This window comes from Protopterus annectens, chromosome 10.part0 (genome assembly GCF_019279795.1).
Source record: "Protopterus annectens isolate FY-2018-M chromosome 10.part0, PAN1.0, whole genome shotgun sequence".
Taxonomy (NCBI): domain Eukaryota; kingdom Metazoa; phylum Chordata; order Ceratodontiformes; family Protopteridae; genus Protopterus; species Protopterus annectens.
The window spans coordinates 1,283,997,911-1,284,020,996 of record NC_056744.1 but is presented as its reverse complement, the minus strand read 5'-3'; positions in this window follow the sequence as shown (position 1 = coordinate 1,284,020,996).

The following is a 23,086-nucleotide window of genomic DNA, read 5'->3' as shown; positions in this document are numbered from 1 at the left end:
CACCACCAGGTTCTGTGTGGATTACAGGAAATTAAATAGTCACACAGAGTCAGATGCTTACCCCATGCCTAGGACAGATGAGGCCCTAGAGCAGCTGGGTGGTGCTAAGTATCTTACAAGCATTGATCTTACCAACGGTTACTGGCAAGTGCCCTTGACTCCCATTGCTAGAGAAAAGTCAGCCTTTGTGACTCCTTTTGGCTTGTACAAGTTCACAGAGATGCCCTCTGTGATGAAGAATGCCCCAGCAACTTTCCAGAGGCTGGTGGATAATATCCTAGCAGGAGCAGGAGGGATTGCCCTTGCTTACCTAGATGATATTGCCATCTACAGCCATTCCTGGCAAGAGCACTTTCAGCATGTCAGGGAGGTGCTGGGCAGACTACAGAGGGCAGGCTTGACCATTAAGCCAAGCAAGTGTCAGGTGGGTATGGCAGAGGTCTCCTACCTAGGTCATAGAGTGGGGAGTGGTAAGATAAGGCCAGAATCTGCCAACGTGGAAGCTATTCAGGCATGGCCTGCACCTGTTACCAAAAAGCAGATGAGGGCATTCTTAGGGACAGCAGGGTACTACAGAAAGTTTGTCCCCAGTTATAGTACCATAGCTGCTCCCCTCACAGACCTGACAAGGAAGAATAGGCCAGATAAGGTAGTGTGGACCACAGCATGTAAGCAGGTATTTCAGAAGCTTAAAGAAGCTTTGGGAGGACCCCCTGTATTAGCCAGTCCAGATTACAGCAAATAATTTGTTGTGCAAGTGGATGCTTTGAACCATGGGGTGGGGGCTGTACTTAGCCAGATTTCATCAGAGGGAGAAGAGCACCCAGTGGTTTATCTTAGCCATAGGCTCCACCCAGGGAGGCATGCTATGCAGCCGTAGAAAAAGAATGTCTAGCCATAGTGTGGGCACTGCAGAAACTTCAGCCTTATCTGTATGGAAGAAAAATCACTGTAATGACAGATCACAACCCCCTAATATGGTTAAACAGAGCCAGTCAGCAAAATGCCAAGCTGCTAAGATGGAGACTAGGGTTGCAAGCATATGATATGTCAGTGCAGCACCGCAGTGGGAGTAGCAATGTCAATGCAGATGGGCTCTCAAGACAAGGAATAGGGTGAGGTACACCCAGATATACTTAACCCTCTCAAGCAGCGGTTATTAAGGATCACTTGAAAAACTAGCTTGAGTTCTCCAGGGGGGAAGAGATGTGAAGATTGGGGAAGATGGGCAAAGGCTGCCAGCCTAGTCAAACATAATTTGATACATAATTCTATCTTTTAAAAATACAGGCTTGTGTTCTTAAATTAAAGAAAACACTGTAAAATGTGAACTTCAAGATTGTTGCAACATTGCCATCTGCTGTAAGGAAAACTAAGCCAAGCATGTGAAATGTTATTTGAAGTTAAAATTATCTAAATAGTGGTGCCGAAGTGGCTGGCTGAACACATTCTTTCTATTGTCTTAACTTAAGGAATAATTGCTAGAGTGTACATGTGAAGTGTCTTTTATTGTTGTAGTTTCCTGAGCAGGTGTTAGATTGCTAAATAATGCAGCCTTTTTGCCTGGGAACTCAGGACTAAGTGTCAAAATGATGTAATGTGTATACTGGGAAAACCTAAGTGTCAAAATGATGTAATTTGGGAGGGCCTAGCAAAGATGTTTGTTAGTGAGTTTAAAAACTATTGTTCAGAGAGAGACTGTGAGCATTTTGATCTTGATATCCCACTTATCAGCAATCTGCCTGTTGTTTTATGTAAGTAGTGTCTTAGAAGTATGTTTTCTTGTAGTAATAGCTAGGAACTTAGAAGAAAGTTAGACAAGTGTTTTTCTGTTATATCAGAATGTTCCTACTGTATTGTTTTAAGTTTCTGTGTGATCTCTGAACTCTTAGATATCACTGTGGTGTAGTAATATTGTCTTGTGTTTTTAATTATTTATTATTAAATATTTTAAAAACCTTTACCTGTGGCTGGTTTGTGTAGAGATAAGTAAGCTCTACAGTACATTGCATATTTATAGAGTTTATTGTAATAAGCCACTGTAATAAGTCTTAGACTGAATATTCACATTACCAGTTGGATAATAATATTGCACAGTAATAATTGGACACCCTTTTAAGGGCCTTTGGGTAGCTGATAAATATTAGCTAATGGTGGCAGAAATTATTACCGTATAGTCTGGGTAAAGGGGCACAGCTGGTGAATCTGTGTCAGCCTTTCCCAAGAATGTCTGTGAAGTTATATAAATATTTATCTCAAAGTGTATGTGGTGTGTCAGCTACCTGGGCAGGGACACAAAGCACTGGTGGGACAGAGAGGGTACTGGAGGTTAGCTTGCTAGCTAAGCTGAGATCTGGAGCCTATAGCTGTGCCAGTGGGGAGTCTTATTTGGGACCTGGAGAGCAAGAGAGCAACCAGCCCCAGACTGACTGTGATCGCTGTGTGCACTTAAGGGAAATTGTACTTTACTGTGTGTATTTGTTATCCTTTCCTCTTATATGAGATGCCCTCCCTGGTGTTAGTGGTGAAGATTGAGGCTCCTTGATAGCTGGGCCAGGGCACGGTCAACACAGCCAGCATCAAAATCAAAGACCCCAAAGGATCCCAAAAGAACAGTACTGTGCGTTTTAATGTTAAGGGATAGAAAGTACTGCACACTGAGAAAGTGACCATAAATGGTCCCCTGCTTAAACTGTTCACAATAATGAGAAAATCAGTCAGGGTGCTTAAACTAATGAACATCTTAAGATATTGCATTATGGATTTTTACACCAGCCAAAGTAATTTCCTTTGGGGTCTGTAATTCTACAGAAATATCAAGCCTGTGACATAGTTATCAACCTCTTACCTCCAGAATTAGGGAGAAATACAGAAATAATGAAGGACACTTTTAAAAATTTTGGTACTATTAACTTGTGAAGCTGACAGAATAACAGGACGCAAATTGACATGCATTTTCTGAAGTAAAAGAAATCTACAACTCTAATTACTGTCATTATTTATGCAATCCACCACATTTTCTCCTAAACTCACAAGTTTTTGGAGGGAGTAGGAGGGACTGAACCAAATTTTAGGCCAAAATCAGTGACATCCTTAGTGGCATCCTAGGGAGAAAAGCTCCATAACATAACATACATAGAACTATAATCTACTGGTGTAAATACTATAATATTAACAAATATCATAGAGATAACTAAATATATACATTATTTCACAGGAAATAATGTAGTTAATAATTTATTGTTATTAATTTTTTGTGTGTATTGTAGATATATTTGCCTTCACTGCCATATGAAAACTGTCCTTAAGCATTTATATGAATTTAACTGCTTGATGATATTGGGATTTGTTAGGAACCTCTTGTCTAGGTGTTAACAGAGTCTAGCTGTAAAGTGTCAAATTATATGAAATCTGAGCTTCTTTATTTTTGTTTCTTTGAATGTAATGAAACTAAATGTACATATTTTTTATCTCTATTCATGTATTGACTAAATGATTGACCATTTCAGCCACAAACCAGGTCACAAGGGAAAGGGTAAATATAAAATGTGTATTTGGACAATTTTAGTATAGCCAATGAACTAACACATTTTGGAGAATAATCTGGACTAGCTTGATAAAACTCAAACAGACATGATACCAGGAGAACATGCAAAACTCCACAAAGGCAGTTATTGGAGGTCATGACTATTGAACCCCAGTCCCTTGAGCTTTGATTTAGAGCTGGTATTACCGAGCCACAGTGCTACCAGAAAGTAGTGACTCGGCAAAATAGTACTAATTTGGACCTTTTAAGTGTAGACTTACAATACATCCAATGTGTAGACAGGTTCTTTTTCATGAGATGTAGTTTTCATACTGTCATGAAAAACATTTGCTGGAATATGTATGAGAAGTGTAGCAGAAACTCACTTAGTTTGGAAATCAATGAAACCCAGATGTGATGGTATGGAAATGGCACTCGTATATTAAAATGATACTGACAAATTTATTTCCCTATTTATGTAGTTATTATTATTATTGTTATTGGGAGAATGGCCTTTCTCTGTCTCGAAAGACAGTAAAGTTTGCATCACAAAAATCAGTCGATGGTTGAAAAGCAGCGCCTGTTGTGACAGAAAAATCCAATTTTTTGACCGGCAGATTCTGTTACAGTTTTTGCAGGTGTAGTTGACGCCTGTTTGTGTAGTTACCAACGCTGTTCTTGCTGTCTGTGCTCTCACTTCTAACCAAAGTGCCTCCCTCTTCTTCTCTCTCATCTGGCTACCTGTCTTGATGGCCAGACTTTAAATGATGCTATCTGCAGCTACGGCTTCCCAGCCTGTTGGACTAATGTTGCCTGCCTTCATGTCATGCTTGCAGATATCTTTGAAGTGTAGAACGGGCCTTCCTATGAGTCTGAAGCAGGTGGCAAGCTTGCCATTTAGAAGGTCTTTGGGGATTAGACTGTCCCACATACAGATGACATGACCAAGCCAACACAAGCACCTTTGGAAGAGCAGGGCAAATATGCTTGATATCCCTGCCTGCTTTAAGATGTTTTTGTTTGGGATGTAGTCCTGCCAGATGATGCCCGGGATCCTTCTGAGGCAGTGTAGATGAAATGCATTGAGACTGCATTCTTGACAGGAGTACAAGGTCCATGTTTCACTACCATAGAGCAGAGTGATAAGCACATATGCTTGGTACACCTTCATCTTAATGTTGATGGTCAGTTTGGAGTTGTGCCAGACCCTCACTGTTAGACGTGCCATTGCTGATGCTGCCTTACCAATCTGGGTATTCAGCTCTCTGATCAGTACTGTCTGCACCTTGATCTTTGCTCAAAGGCATGTGAGATTGAAGAGATTATCAGTGCTTCTAGTGCAGAGGTGTACACCATCCTCGAATTTGTTAAAGGCATCAGACAGTAACAGAGAGGCAAAAGATGTCAGAGCAAATACACACCTTTGCTTCACTCTGCTCTTGATTAGGAATGGGCCCAAGGAGGAACCATCATATTGTATGACACCATGCATGTCCTCATGGAAGGATGTAATCATCCTCAAGAGTTTGGGGGTATCCAATCCTCTGTGTCAGAGTGAAGAAGCCTTTCCTGCTGACTAACTTGAATACCTTAGTTAGGTCAATGAAGGCGATGTGCAATGGTTTCCTTTGCTTGTGACACTTTTCTTGCAGCTGCCTTAGTGAAAAGATCATGTCAATCATAGACCTTCCCTCTCTGAATCCACACTGTGCCTCAGGGTAAACAAGTTCAAGTGATTGGAGCCTATTCAGTACTACATGTGTGAAGGCCTTCCCAACAACTCTGAGGAGGATATTCCATGGTAGTTGTTACAGTCAGTTTGGTCTCCTTTGTTCTTATACAGTGTGATGATGTTGGCATCACGCATATCCTGGGGCACTCTTCCTTTCTGCCAGCACTCTAACAAGAGCTCATACAGGTTGTCAAGGAGAACACATTTCTTGCCAACCTTGATGACCTCTGGGGGAATGCCATCATTTCCTGGAGCTTTACTGCAGACAAGGGAGTCGATAGCTTTACTGATCTCTTCTACAGAGGGGAGATTATCAAGCACTTCCATAACAGGGGGGGGTTGTGTTTTTGACTGCTGTGTCGGCGACAATGGTCTACTTGGAGTAGAGCTCCAGGTAATGCTTTGCCCATCTCTCCATCTGCTTACCTTAGTATGTAATGACTTCACCTGAGGCAGACTTTAGGGACATAATCTTGACTGTACAGGAGCCGAAGGCTTTCTTCATGCCCTCATACATGGTGTGGATGTTGCACCAGTCATCGGCGAGTTGGATGCTGTGACAGAGAATCAGCCAGCAGTTGGTGGCACATTGCCAAGTGATCCATTGGGCATAATTTCTGGTCTTTCTAAGCACAGCTAGAGTCACCTCTGAAAGGTCCCTCTTGTAGCTGAGCAATGATGCTCACTTGGCTGGGGCATAATGTCCTGACATTCCATCTTGCCAGTCACAATATTGGTAGTTTACTTTTCTTTTTTTCATTGCCTGGTGCAGGATTTTACAGTCTGCTCTTCAATATTCACCTTAGCTCCAAGCACCCATTGAAGTAGGCAGACTGTGGCAAGTCAGCATCTTACTGTCTGGGGATTGCCCAACTTGAGGTAGGTGATAGCTGACCAGTGGGATTATGATGGGCTCTCCCACAATCAGAGACAGCCCATAGTGTCCAAGCTTACCCCAATCACTATGGACTTATAACTCATAACTGCTGTCTCTCATGTTGTTTTTGACAATGTGACCAGGCACTGAATTGACCTCTCCAGGACTCAAGCCTGGGCATAGTATATGGAGCTCTTGAGATGCCCAGTGGACAGGATCCCTCCTCAGCCTCCCTGATGTTGTAAAAAGGAATTGGAAGTGATACATTTGGCATCAGCTTGGCTGCAGGAGCTGCCAGAAGGAAGTCAGAGTTGACAACCAGACACCTTAGGGGCTCCACTCCGGATTTTCTGTCTGAGTTTACTCCCATAGCCTTTTCTTCTCCCAAAGATGTCCATAAGGCAGTGGAGCCATCATCTAATGGCCAGATTTTGGGTTTGAAGTCAGAGTTACCTTCTCCTAGATGAACTGCTTCACAAGGCTAATGAGCTCCATCTGCTCAGGTTTGGAGTCACAGTTTACCTTCTCCTAGGCTGGCTGCCAGCCAAGGTTAATGAGCCCAGCCTGCCTATCAGTCATACCGCCAGGTACTTGGTCATGCCACACAGCAGGCTCTGTGAAAACAGGGGCCCCATGAGAAGGTGCTGCTGTGGACACAATACTGTAGGAGAAGCTGCAACACCCTACCTCTGGTCCAGTAATCAAGGAGCCTCAATCCTCACCAACAGCACCAATGGGGGATATACATTGGGAGGATGACAGGTACATACACAGTATTTCCAGATGCAGCTCTCTGCATCAAATGTAATTTCCCCTTAACAGCACACAGAGACCACAGTCAGTCTGGGGCTGGTTTCTCCCTCTTTCTCCAGATCCCCAATAAGACTCCCAATTGGCACAGCTATAGAGTAGAGATCTCAGCTGAGTGGCCAAGCCAAGACCTCCAACACTCTCTCTGTCCACCCAGTGTTTTGTATACCTGCCCAAGTAGCTGACACACACCGCTGGAGATTTGTTTTACACACACACACACACACACACACACACACACACACACACACACACACACACACACACACACACACACACACCTGGGAAAGGCTGGAACAGGTTTACTAGCTATGCCCCCTCTGCCCAGACTATAAGATAGTTATTACTGCCACCATCCACCCTTTTATCAACTACTTTAAGGCCCTTAACAAAGGGTGTCCAATCTTACTGTGTAATGTTACTATCAATATAAATGGTTGTTTGACCAAGAGCAAGGCTATTAGGAGTGGCCTACACAGTGTCACTCTCAGAACTTAAATATGTCTCACAAAGGTCATCTCCAATGAAATGTTTAAATATATTTATAATAAATAATACAAGAACAAGACAATACTAAATAAATATATGTACAGTGATATCAGAGTTCAAAATCACAGGAAATATTTAAAACAACATTGCAGGACAGTCCCAAATAAATAAAGAAAAACATCTAAGCTAAGCTTTGCTATATTCCTGACTGAATCCAAGAGATTACTGTACCCTAATAACTTACTTCAGAGCAAGCAAGGCAGATGTTCTTGATGCTGATGTTGTCAGGTCAAAGACAAATACAGAATACTGTCTCTCACTAAGAGACTTCCCAAATTAATATCTTAAATATTACTGCTGGGATAGCTTGCAGAATGACATCTTTTCTTGTCATTTGACTCTGTCCCAGATGATAAATTACCATTGAAGTAGCTGGTAGCATTTAGCATCTACCTGTGAAAATGCATACACAAGGGCTTTTCCTCAAATCTTGGTACTTGCTGGAAGTCATAAAACAATAAAACCCTTGCCAGACAATGCAGAACGTTCCCTAGTTTTAGACATTGTGTCTCCTTTCTGCCATAAAGTAATTTAATTTCAGCTATTTTTTTCTGAAGTTAACCTCTTGCATTCTAGTTTCCACTGTTAAAACATATACATTCAAACAGTTACAATAGTGTATGTACATTTCTGTTCCCTTCCAACATGGCATGCTGTGGATCCAGTTTTAAACAGCACTTTGTAAAATACATCTTCAGCACACGTCTGTACAAACCACCTTATATGACATACAGTTCTAACACATTTGTAACACAAGCATATGAATAATGTTGATATTTACAAATGACATATAATTATTTACAAAATTCCAGATAGCTGGGCTGGTAGTATCTCCTTTCATGACAGAGGTCATATGCATGGACATTGTATATAGCAAATCAGACAGTAGTCCTACAGTGATCACTACACCTGGAAAGGAGAGGCTGTAAGAGATGCCTCTTTCTTTTATCAAGTGGGAAATCCAGCCCAGACCTTAAACATCCATTATATATTATTATTTATATTATTATTATTTTATTTGCACAACCTAAATCATAAAGAGCCACTATCCATTATCAGAATCAGAGTTATTTCTCAATGAATTAGTAAACTTTTATAACTAATCCTAATGATAAGAGAACCTCTCAAACTTCTAGTTGTCTCTTCCATGGTGTAATGAGACAATGTTTAGGGCATTCTGTCTGTATATGTTAGGTGGTTTTGCTTTCCACACCAACGTAATAATAATTAAGAAATGTACATAATTATTTATTTATTCCTTATTTTTTAACTGGCAACTGAGTTGATCTTAACAGGGCCATCTTCAGCCAACAGCCTCACCCAAAAAGGAGCAATACCTGAAAACTAGCATAATGTGTTCATTATGAGCATTTTTGCACTTATTAAAATACACAATATTCAAGGATTTTATAGAAAATTGAATAATTTTCTGATACCTGTTAACTTACTCAGAGCTGTGGAGGAGTCAGTGCTTATCATGGCAACCAGTGGCTATGAAACATAGAACCAGTTCTGCACAGAGCATTAATCAGTGACAAGACACACTCTCTCGCTCTCACACAAACACACAGACTTAATGGCAGTTTGAAGTGTGCCTGCAGAAGGAAAGCACAGGCCCCTATAAAAACCCATGTGCTTACACAGAAGACATAAAAAACACAGCCAATATCATAACCAAACTGAAGAACCAAATGCCATAAAGTAGGAACATACTATTCAGTATGATGAAATTACTTGATAATGAATCTCTCACTTTGCTGCACAGCATCTGTTGGCAGTTATTGATCTTACTTTCACCTGAATTATTTTTGTGTGACTGCTATTCTCTTAATATAATTGCAAATTTGAGTTTGGTAAGTAATACTTATCTGTGTAGATATCTTTATATACTGTAATGTTTCCTAAAGTACTCTGGTATCTTTTTTTTTTTTTTTGTCTGTGGCCCAAGTTGCGACTGAAATGTCCAATTGTACAGCAGTTCACTTTTCTGGGTAGCAAGCTGTAAATAGATACATAAGTAAATGCATAATTAAAGATCTGTTGGGCAGGACAACACAATGTAATGCAAAAGTACTGTATGAAATCAGAATGCCACAAGCATGACAGATGAAGCAAAGTAAGACAGCCTTTTCCCAAGAAAACTGAAAAAGTTGTTAAATGCATTGTGTCAGTTATCAGAGCAATTCTAAAAAGGTGTAGTAGACTAAACTGGTCATGTGTACTTAGAAGCAATACTACAGAGAGTAAAGCAGTGGCAAGATAAAGGAGAGGAAAGGGAGAGTTTATCTAAAAAGCTACATGGGTCTAATGGAATTCCAGAACAAAGAAGAGTGCATTCATAGTTTGGGTACTGTAATGACAAATTAGCACTTTTCTATCTGAGGCAAAGCTTTATTGAGTCCTTTAAATTCAACATGTGGGTTTTGTTAGAAAAAAAGGGGAATATACAATCAAGGGGCTCAGGCATTTTGAAACAGAAGTGTGTATAGATGCAACCAGAGAAGAAGTTAACCCTAAGTGGTGTAAGTAACCAGTTCTTTTGTGCGGAGTTGAAAAATAGTATTCTAAAAAGGGTCAAGTAGATGAATATAAAGATACATTTTTGCACAGTTCATACTATATGTAATATATGTATGCATGTATGTGTATTATTTATGTATTTATTTACACCATAGGAAAGTACAATTAACCACAAGGGTCCAAGGTTTCTCTCCAGCATCAATCTGTTATAGTAAATGTATTATTTATTTGGGTCTATATCACATTATCGGACAATGAAAAGAGCAAACGCTCTTTCATCGATCTGATAATGTCGAAAAGAGAAAAAAGTGAAGTCACGGAACATCAATTTGTTTTCCCAGGGAAAAAATTGGTGGGCTGTCTTCGTGACTTTGACATTTCCCCCACTATGGTGCGATTTCATGGTTGGTATATTTAAGTAGGGGTGTGTGTGTGTGGGGGGGGCACAGCCCCCCACTTCATTTTGTGTTTAAACTTTTTTTCGATATTATCAGTTCGATGAAAGAGCATTTGCTCTTTTCATCGTGCGATAATATGATATAGATGCATTTATTTCTTTGGTTGTTTGTTTTAAAACACCTTTCTTAAATATTATGTAAGACATAGGTATACATGCGTTAATTGAAAAGAAAACACACCATATTAACATGTTTAATTTACATGTATTATATATTAGATATATAGTTTCCTTCTTTCTTTTTGACAATTCTCATTCACTCCAGCATTACATAAATTGATCAATTCCTGCCTTCCCTTAAACCTCACACTTCTTCTTGAGCATTATTCTGCATGCATTTTTCACTACAAATTCCATTCATTTCTATGTAATTTGCTCATTTCCTTTTCTAAAAGATCCCACCTCCAATTATTTTATATCCATTATAATATTCAGTACTTCAATTCAAGTTGGTTTCAATTTTGATTTACTTTTAGAAATTGCTTTTTAGGCAGCCAATAGCATTAAACTAAGTAAGGCATTACTAAGTCTAGGCAATTCAAATCTTGTATCCCAGCTCAAAAGAGTCATTTCCTTAGTTACAGCCATTTGCTCCCAGAACATTTCTGACAGAGTATTCTGTAAGGAATTTTTAAAATCTCCCAGCTCATTATATCCCCCCAAAAAACATTTTCCCAGTTACTTTTGCCTTTCCCTTCATACCGCCAGCATTTGCGACCTACCTGAGGAAAAAAATTCTCTGAAGTTCACATGGCGTACAAAACACATATGCAAAAACTTCCAAAAAAAATTCCTAAACCCTTTGGACTTTGTTGCATACTTGAGTGGCATACAGATATCCTCCCATCGTTCCTTTGTAAATTATAAATTACGTTTCCAGTCTCTCTTACCAATCTTTTAATTTAATTCTTATAGTTATTTTATTTCTCTACTAATTAAGGCTTCTGTTCTAGACTTGACTGAGCTCATGTTTCACTTAGCATTCCCCTATACCTTTCAATTTGTACATGTTCTTTGGAGTTTTCAGGAGTCTGATTAAAAAAAAAAAAAAAGGTTAGTAAGAATAATGTAATGGACACATTACAGAATGAAATCTACAGATAACCTGCCTTCAGCAACAAAACTGTACACAGTAAGAGCTGCTACCAATGCGTAGCAACCAAAATATTATTAAAGGTCAGGCATTAAGGATATCGAGATTAACAGATTAACAACAGAAGACACAAGTCTTCATTAATGAACTACCGACATGGCAGTGTTTATATATATTATATACAAACACACACACACACACACACACACACACACACATATATATATATATATATATAAAAAAAAAAAAATATATATATATATATATATATATATATATATAGTCCTATACTATATTATATATGTACATGTACACACATATTTTATACATACACACACACACACACACACACACACACACATATATATATATATATATATATATATATATATATATTCATATTCATCCATATCCCCACTGTAGTGCGATCTTGGAGTTAGAATATATTAGTAGCGGGGGGGGGGTGCAGTAGACTCAAATGTGTCGATCATTTGGGTCAACATTGTGGCTGTTCGGACTGTTTGTGTTCGGTATTACTTTCCGTTGTTTTGAACGGCAAATGTTTTGCTGCTCGAACAAACGATAGTAAACTATATATATATATATATATATATATATATATATATATATATATATATATCTATATGGGTCTATATGACAAGGTCGACAAGTTACAAGATCGACAACCAGTTGATCGACACAAAATCACCGACAATCCAGATAACCGACAGTGCAAATACCCGACAATGAAATGTTCAACAAATCTAAATGAAATATCTGACCAGAGTATACTATTGATTGCAGTAGCCTTATCTTTCAATTCCGCCGTATAACGGATACAGAACCCACGTCCTTTTAATTTAAATCCACCACGTCAGTGAATAAATAAAATATATTGTACAGCAACAGATAAATTTAAAGTACTCAAATCTTCGTAGTCCAATTCAAAAATCATTGAAACATGCTGAAATGTATTATTCACATCTTAAGTAGCCTTGCAATGGCCTTCACAAACTCGACGTTAGAATAATTTGCCATATTTGAGATTACCGTTTCAAATCTCTTCTGCCGAAGTACTACTTTCCTCTTTTTGGGTGACGATACATACCCTGTAGACATCCGCACTCTGAGCTCATCTACCCGGTCTTGTTCATGAGCTAATATGTGAAGTAAATACCTCAAATCAGTCCCCCTTTCACTGAGCAAGCATTTTAACCTCCTATGCCACGCCTCCACTTTGTTTTGCGTCTGAGGCAGAGATAGTTCATTCAATTCAAAGACATTCCAAAATGTAATTGGGAACAATGATGGAAATCTAATTGCAGATGTAAATCTAGTGTTGAACTTACGCCTTTTCCCATACATGTACCAGTCTGAAAAGTACTGTATAATATCCTTTCCTTCTGGTGGAAATATCGATCTAAGTTCTTCAAATGTAACTTTAACTTTGTCTTCAGGTAAGAAGGCTAGGGCTACTAATGATTTCACAGCGAGCTGCAATTCCTGTGAATTATTGTAGGTAGAGGCCAAACCTAAGGATTGCACCTTTCGCCAGATGTTTTGCCCAAAGTGAAACAGACAACTCTTAGAACGAACATCAGGAATGTTCATTCTAATGCTCTTTAACGCAGTGATTTCAAAATCACATAAAACAAATTTAACTTGCATTCCTAAACCATTTGATGTGAGCAAAAAGAATATACCATTCCATAGATAGTTATATGCTTTTAGTGATTTCTTGGACATTAATACATAAATTAGAGGGACAGATTTCATATACGTCCCATATTTCACAATTGCATGCACGTTGTACAATTGCCGTATTGTTACACCTTTCAAAAAGAACGTACCATCCATCAGCCATGTACTAGCTTGACTTAAATCACGTAAATTATCTATAATACAGAATACTACGACTGTTGTGTCAGTTCCTTTGTCTGACAGATTTACTTAGAAATGTACCATTTTTAAGGTTAAATTTGCTAAAATCTATGTTATCAAGTGTTAGTACAAACTTTTTAGTTAGTCCACACTTGAGGTGTCTAACACGATTCACTTGTTGCAGCAGTGCTGTTCTTTGAGGAAGACAGTCAATTGTAGCTAAGGAGGTTGATGCTAAAGCATCGTCAACTATGAGAGCCGGTGTGTCTCTACCCATAGTAGCTCTAAATTTTAGGTCACTACAAACAACATATCATTGTAGTTCTCCTGGCTCTGCAGCATGGCAATGAGCAACTGATTTTTCAAGCTTATCACCATCAGGCAAGTAGACGGTAACAGCTCTACCCTTACAGCCCTCTGTAATCTTATATTTACAAGCCCAATATCTTTTACTCTGCCTTGTACGTTCAAGGTAGTAGAGATAACTGTCGATTACTAACATTGGTTTCATCTTTTGAGAATCTACAGTGTGATATATAGTCCCCACTACTCCCGGACTACTCATCTCAACATTCGCCATATTGTCTTCGGTGCATAGCACATAGTACGCCCACTAACACAACTATTTAATGTCTACACTGTGTCTCTATTTGCTAATACAGTGTGGATATGTATATAATTATTATGTGTGCAATGGAATTTATGGCAGAATGCATTGTTTACTCCGTATGTATTCACAGAGATAATATTACATATTGTATTTGTACGTAGTTTACTTTCAACAAAATTTACTTTGGTGTCTTTTACTGAAGTTTGTAATAGTGTGTTGTTGAAACGGGTATTTACTAAGTAACTGATTCATTGTCGACGTTACTCTATGTTGAGTATTTGCACTGTCGGTTATCTGGATTGTCGGTGATTTCGTGTCGATCAACTGGTTGTCGATCTTGTAACTTGTCGACCTTGTCATATAGACCCATATATATATATATATATATATATATATATCTATGGTTCCCCTTCAGACCATCGAGCGTTTAAAACATCGAAGTTCAGATCATCGAGACCAGAACATCGAGTTTGAAAATGTTGAAGGTTTGAAGGGGAAGAAAAAGGTAAGTGTAGGTGGGAGACTGTTTGTGTTTTATACTGTGTGCATCTATGTGCCATCTGTGTGATGGCACTACAGATAGGGTACAGAAAATCTCCCATTTAGCGCTTCTGCATATAGCGCTAAATGGGAGATTTCCCTTTACTCCACTGTAGTGCGGTTTCAGAGTTGGAATATTAAAGTAGGGGGGGTCTGGGGGGTGCAGGGGGACAAAGTATACAATTGTTAAAATTGTTTTTTTTTTTTTTTTTTGGTTACACTTGTAACCTTTGACGGTTCAAAATTCAATGTTCTGGTCTCAATGATCTGAACTTTGATTTTTTTTGAAATTTTGATGGTTAGAAGTGGAACTATATATATATATATATATATATATATATATATATATATATATATATATATAAATATATGTACACACACACATATGTGTGTCAGAGTGTGTGTGTGTGTGTGTGTGTGTGTGTGTGTGTGTGTGTGTGTGTGTGTGTGTGTGTGTGTATGTGTGCGCATTTGAACCACGTAGACTGATATTCTAATGTTGGGAAAGCCAGGCTTGTTAAGCACCTTTCTGATGTAAGAAGGGTGCTTAACAAGCTTTTGGCAAGCACTCCTAATTGCTGTTGAAATTGGGTCTTATACTAGGAATAAACAAGAGAAATTATCAGATGGTAAGGAACAGCAACAGAAGGAAACACAGCTTCTAAAAGCTGTTAGAAGTTCACTGTTGTGTACTTAATAGTACTATGTACTTTGTTAAGGGAAAACATAATGAAATCTGATGAATTTCTCATGGTATTTGTATAGTTTTAATACCACCAGCAGTTGTGGAATTTATGCCATAAATTCATTTTTAAAGCAAAGTTGAATGATCTTAGAAACAACAACCTTGGAATCTCCCTTAGAAATAATTATAACCACTCTAACTTTAAATCCATCCTCTATTCCTACCTATCTTCAAAGTGGGAATGCCCTTGCTTCTTCCCCACATAGGACTCTCTTATATTAAAATCCACCTTCTAGCTCTGTGCATCATCTCTGCACTCACATCATTTTCACTCCTACTCCTCCTTAAACTCCAAATTGTGTTAATAGTAATTCCTTACCCTCAATTGTAATTCACGAGTAATGACCCTTAGACTGTACTACTGCTAGATTTTTACTACTGTTATTGTGCAATGTAAAATTTCAATGGTAATTCAATGTTAATGATTCTTAGATTGTACAGTTACCAGATTTTATTATTATTATTGTAGAATGTAGAATTTATTTTACTGTAGAATGTTGCATAAAGCAGTATGACGTCTTTGCTTTGTATGTGTATATGGTAATATGTTTGTCATTGTTACTGGAGCTTTTCTCCTCAGGCCTCCACTAAAAACAGGCTCTTTTTAGGCCCCAGTGGACTTCCTTGGTCATCAAATTGAAATAAATAAATAAATAAATAACAAGATATAATGTTTTAGTCAATTTACTTCTAAGAATTAAAATTAGTTTTTGTTCAGTTACTGTATATTATGTTTGTGATAGCATATGCTACCACATCTTTATGAATATCTGGCACTGCTAAACCTATTTCCTCTCTTGGTACTGTTACTAACTACCAAAGTATTCTTGGTGATCCCTCTGTCCATAAAAAAATACTTACTACCCTTTTGACTTGCCATACCCATTTGTGTGTGTGTGTGTTGGGGGGGGGGTTGTTATATTTTGCATTGGAAAATGATAGTGTTAGCCCTTCTTAATATAGAAAAAAAGTTTTGAATTATTTTAAGTAAACACTAAATTTTCTTTAGATAATTCATATGGATATTATTAGTTATCTGTCACACTTTAGTGAAATAAATATGCCATGAAATTTTATAACTGTTATCTCTGGCGTAATGAACTGAGAATAAGACTGACTATCAAAAAGTTTAATCTTTGTGATTTGTTGCATTTTTTATGTAGCCTATCACATTGTCTGCTTCTTTTAATGTTTTTGTAGTAATATTTATTTCATGTTTTGCTTCTAGTGTTATAATTGTTAAATCATCTGCATAAGCTATTGTGATTTTTTATTTATCAAGAGTACAGTTATCTGTTTTTTAACTTTTATTATAATGGCAAGTATGAATAAGAATGTTTAAAAGTTCACATATGCTATCAGTCTGCAGATGATTATATATTGAGCTCAATAACCAGAAATCAGAATCAAACCTTGTACTGTTTATATGTGAGGTAAACCTTAACCATGACTCCAAATCCTCCTCCTTGCAGAAGACAGTTGGCATTTCTGTCTTACACCTCTCAGTAAGGAAAAAAATGGTAATATTTTATTAAACTTTATATATGCCTCTGACTATGAATCTACCTTTTGAATTATATTAATTAATGTTTGCGGGATTTCATAATAATTTATTTATTTATTTATTTATTTATTTATTGCAGTTGGTTTACCAGGATAGTCCATTGGGCCACGAAGAACCCGTTTTCAATGGAGTCCTGGGGAGAAAAGCTCCAAAAAAGAATAAATGTACATTAACATGTGACAATAATTTCTAGGTACATTGTAGTAAAAGAACATAAGCAAAATATTAAAGTTTGTTACTATTAGATAGTAACAGCCTTGGTATATGCTATAGAATCAACAAAACACAAACATAGAAGAAGATTTATAAGCAAACATGGAAGATGAAAACAGTAGGTTATGGTAATTAAAGGGGATGTAGTAGAGTAGTTATATAGTAGAGTAGGTTATGAGGGGTGGGTGCATGAGCACTCCCATAGAGATGCTAGGTGTGAGAAAAGAGATTTCTTGAAGGTAGAGTGATTAGTGGTAGTGCGGATGTTAGGTGGAAGAGAGTTCCAGAGGCGAGCGAGGCTGAAGGAAAGAAGGTTTTTGCCTGGGGGAAGAGTGGGTTTGTGCACTTCTAGTAGATTCTGATTATTGGACCTTAGGACTCTGTTTGGTAGGTGCATTTTGAGGGCAGAAGAAAGGGAGGGACAGTTGGAGGGGTTTAGAATCAGCTTGTGGGCTAGAGTTAGTTGAGTGTAAGTGAGATAGTTGGGAAGTTCTAGCCATTTTAGTTTTTGGAGGGAGATACAGTGGTGGGTGGAAGACCTATGAGAGGTGGCAAATTTAGCAATTTTGTTATAACAGGAGGAGAGCTGTTTTTAAAGAGGATTGAAGATTTGTAAGTAGAGGGGCACCATAGAGAAGGGAGGGATAAGAAAGGAAGTAGCTAGAGTGGTTTTAGTGGTGGATGTAAGATAGGCATTTTGTCTATACAGCATGCCAAGTTTTTGATGTGTTTTTTTGATGTGTTTTTGGAGGTGGGAATTAAATTTTAGCTGGTTGTCGATCTGGACCCCGAGTAGTTTGGTGTCTGACACTATTTCGAGAGGTAGGTTATTTTGACTGGTAACTAAGAATGAGTTTATGTTGGGGAGTGAGTTTAGAGGAGTAAATAACATTAATTTGGTCTTGGTGGCATTGAGAGCAAGATGATTTCTTAGCATCCATTGCTCTGTGGAGGAAAAGGCATCTTGAGTAAGTTTTTGTAGTGTGGGGATAGAAGAGGCAGAGCAGATGATAGTAGAGTCATCTGCATATTGGATGATGCTCGAGAGGATAGATTTGTAGAAGTCATTAATAAAGATATTGAAGAGTAGAGGACCCAGTATGGAGCCTTGTGGAACTCCAGTAGGGGTATTTAGGTAAGAGGAAGTTGCTTTTTCCATTTAACAGCTTGATTTCTGTTTGATAGATAGCTAGAGAACCAGTTCAAAGAGGAGGTAGAGAGGTAGAGTTTGGAGAGTTTTGTTAGGAGCAGACTGTGAGAGATAGTATCGAAGGCTTTTGAAAGATCAAGGAGGATGGTAGAAACAATTTGACCTGAGTCGCGGGCTTTGTTGACGATTTCAAGAAAGGAGAGAAGGGCAGTCATGGTGCTATGATTAGGTCTGAAACCGTGTTGTGTGGGGGTGATAAGTTTGTTATCTAGAAGATGAGGAAGAAGTTGGAGTTGTACACATTTTTCAAGGATTTTTGAAATGGGGGACAAGATGGCTATGGGACGGAAGTTATTAATGTTGTTATTGTTACCACCTTTGTGTAATGGTATGATGAATGCTTGTTTCCAAATTTGGGGAACTGTACCTTCTTGTAGGGAGCGATTAATTAAGATGCTGATGGGATAGGCAAGGCTTTCAGCAGCAATACTGAGAAAGTAAGATGGGATATTATCAGGAGCATTGGTACAAGGTTTCAATTTTTGAAGGAATTTCTTAATGGTAGCAGTAGGAATGGGATTTAAAGTGAAGAGAGTGCAGTCGGGGGGTGTTGAATTCTGGGGTGGTAAGGATGTGGGTGGGATTTGTGTAGAGTAGGGGATAGTGGGATTAGTGGGTGGTGAGTATGGAGTGGATGAAGAGATATCGGGGGTAGGTGAAGGGGTGTTAGGTGTTGGGGAGGAGATAGAAAAAGAGGAGGTGAGTTTGGAAATAGAGTCAATGAAGAAGGAATTAAATTGGGTGGCTAAGTCTAGTTCTGGAGCATTTGGGTCTGGGGTGGGAGTATCTGGTTTGCTGGGGTGGAGGAGAGAGGAGAGAGGAGATTCCTTTCCAGAATTTTTGAGGGTTGTTTTTGTTATGGTTTTGGAGTGTATAGTAATAGTTCCGTCGATCACTAGAGATATGTTTCTTAACTTTGTTGCGAAGCATTTTGTATTCATTAAGGAGTGGGGTTGCCTTATGTTTTTGGTAGCGTGCCCATGCTTTGTCTCTATGCTTCATGGTAGAAAGGGTAGTTTTAGATAGCCAAGGGGCTGATTTAGCTTTTATTCTCTTAGTCCGTAGGGGAGCTTGAGAGTCAAGTACTTTTAAGAATGTTGAGTTAAAGTATGAGACAGCATTGTCTAGAGGTAGTGTTTTGAGACAGGTCCAATTTACTGCTTTAAGTGAGTTAGAAAAGGTTATAGGGTTGAAGTTTTTGGTCACGGATAGTAATGATGTTGTGGGTCTGTTGATGGATAGTGGGAAATCGGTGGGTAAAGGTGGGTAGGTGGTCACCTAGTGGGTCGGGAAGGATACCAGTGTTGGTGAAATAGTGGGGATGAGAGACTAGAATCCAATCCAATATACTCCCATTTGAGGGTTATTGGCTGGGTATGTGGGTAAGTTGATTAGTTGTGAAAAATTGTAGAGGTTGATATTGTTGGTGTTTGCAGGAGCCTGGATAGAGGCCCAGTTAATGTTTACATCCCCAAGGATTATGGTTTCATTGCTAATGTTACTGGATAGCCAAGAGAGTATAAGTTCAAGTGTAGGGATGTTGTCTCCTGGGGGAATATAGAGGGAAGCTATACATATGTGTTTGTGATTATTGATGTGTAGAAGAGTAAGGAGAAGTTCAGCGTTATTAAAATATGGGATAGGTTTGTTGTAGGGAGAAACTACTAGGGAGGAGGAGTATAAAAGTGCTACTCCTCCACCCTTTCTGAGAGGTCTATCCTTTCTTATGATTGAGTAGTTAGGGGGAGTTATTTCAGAGTCCTTGATATGAGGTTTTAGCCAGGTTTCAGAAATAGTCAAGATGTCAGGTTTATTGTGTATAAGCCAAGCATGAAGGTTTGGGACTTTGTTAACGATACTTAGCGGATTTAAGGAAGTGAATAATAAGGATTTAGTTGTGGTGGTTATAGAGGCAGGGCCTGGGTTGGGATGGATGTCACCTGATATGAGAGTACATATCAGGTTAGGTATAGAACAGTTTAGGTGAATAGATAGCAGTGTGGTGAGATTGTGGTTTGTGGTGAGATAGAGGAGTTTACTAGTGGTTATGGGAATTGAAATTGTGTGATGGGAGATAAGTTTGTATCGATAAAGAAGGAGGTTGTCTGAGGGGTATAAGTGGGGTGAAATAAGAGAGTATGATTGTATTGGGGGTGAGTTATGGTGGTTAGTTAGCCAACCATATTCTCTAGTTCAATAATCAAAAGCTTTTAGAGGCATCAAGTTTTGTTAGATCTACAGTATCCTATTTTCTGAAGTGTTATTAGAATAATACTGTATTATAACTTATACCATGAATCAATTTATTGGCTTTTGCCACATTTCTTTTAGGGGAGTAGCTAAATTGCATATGGTATAATACCTTATCCAAATGTAATATTAATTTCATATTTACCACTTTTGCTTATATTTTATAGTCCATTTTGAGTTGTAAAATTGGTCTGTGGTATTCTGGTTTTACACCATCTTTCCTTCTTTTTTAATCAAAACCATTTCCACCTAACCCATGTTTTTGGTTTGTCCTAACTTGGAGAAGTCAGCAAATTATTTTATGTAGATGATAAAATTCTGCTAAGAATTCATTTCATTCTGTGGCTTTATTTTTTAAGGAAGTAATGGCAATGTTTATATTTTTAGAGTAATTTCAGGGTTCATAATCTCCATTAATAATACTGGTGTTTTATATAACCATCTCTCTAAATGGCCTGTGTTGCTTATCCATTGTTGATTATTGAGTTTATTAAAGCAGTTATTTATTATAAGTCTGATCATTTATTGACCTGTGGTTCTATATCCATTTTTGCCTTGCATTTGTAAAATTATATTCTTAGCTTTAGTGGCTTGACATTGGGATGCTAGAAGTTTCCCTATTAGCTGACTGACATTGTATATTTTAAAATCATTTTTGCAAGCATTCCTTTCTATATCAATTCTTATTTCACTTTATTTCTATAATTTTGCTTTCCAAATTTGGAAAATATTTGTCATAATTTGTAACCAACATTTGATTTAAATTTGAATTTATTGACCTAGTTCTTTTAACAATTCACTTTGGAAATAGATAATTAATATATGTCTTCATTTAACTATAAATAATGCATTTAAATTTATACCATTTAGTATTAAAGGGTATGGTGTCATTATTATTATTCTGGCAGCAATTTTTTTAAGACTTAAATACGAAAATGCTACTGCATAAGGACTTAACACTACAAAACCAAAATGTATAAAGCAAAAAGTGAATAGTCACCACAGCTAAAAAACACAAACTTTAATCGATAAAAATAATATGTAGCATAGTAAGCGCTTTCACTATTCACAGATCACTTTTTCAGACTAATTATAGCAAAAACAGTTAAGATATTTAAATCTCCTGTAACCAGACACAAAGCTAAATTATTCCTAAGCAGCATATATACATCTTACAATATAATAAAAAATCAAGACATATCTTAAAATGACATAAAACATTACCAAGCCTCATACATACACAAAAACTACTATAAATCTTAAAATATATGTATATAGTGATCACATTCTACAATAAAAGTTAATTACATTCTAGAATCAGCATCAATGGCGAGTGTTCAAGCTCTCAAAGCCAGTTTTAAAGAGTCTGAGTTACTAAAACCGGGAGGTCTATCAGCACATAAGTTCAAAATCAAATTTTGTTCCCTTAACTCTGTTTAGTTTTTCAAATCACCACCTCTGATGCTCTCATTAATAATTTCAAGTACAAAGATCTTAAAAGTATGTTGTCTTCCCCTCTACATCTCGGGCTAAAGCATTGTTCATCTTTACACTCCTAATATCCTTAAATGCTCAAGTATACATACCTTAAAGGAGCGATTCATCTTGCCTATATAAGATGCATCACAAACAGTGCATTGGGTATAATAAATTATATTCTTAGTGGTGCAATCCACATAAATGTACATTCTATGGAATAGCCAAGAAGGGAATGAATAAAAGTCATTCCAGAATGTATGTAATGACATGCACTGCATCTTCTACAAGGATAGGTCCTCTGACATTCAGTTACTAATGAAGAACAACCTGTGTATGCCTTATAGCATAAATGTCTTTTTAAAGATAAGTTATTCTTAAAGGAGAAGTGTGGTACTTCAGTAATGACCTCTGAGGTATTCAGGATGTTCCAGTTCCTCTTAATAATATTACAAAAAAATATTCACATCTCTCGAATAAATTAAGGGGATCCTCAGTTGTCTATTAAAAGATCAAATTTGTGTGCTGCTATCTCCTAGCACCTGTTCTGAAAAAATAAGCTCTACCCCTTCTGTTCCTTTCTGACCAAATTTTAGCAATGCCGTGATCTATCACTTGTTCTTTATAACCTCCATTCAAACAATCTGATTTTAGCACAGCAGAAGCTCTCTCCAAAGATGTCACTGAGCTGACCATACCCTCCACATCTTATACTCCTACACAGGCCCTGTTTTGGCACTAGGAATAGTGGAGTTGAATGTTCCCATACAGTGATAATCCTTCAATCAGAGACAACACCCTTGGTACTAGACACCAACTACTTTGGTACAAAGGTCCACTAATCACAAGGTCATTAACTTTGATGGCTCCCCTCCAGCAATGACACCAATCTCTATGGCTCCATTTATGTTATTGGCATTGTTGGCATTCAAGCTATAAGTGACAAAGCCATCATCAAAGTCAGGTGCGATGTTGGCACTGAGACATGGTACCATCAGCTCTGTGGCAACTTCATAAGGGTCAGTGTCTTAAC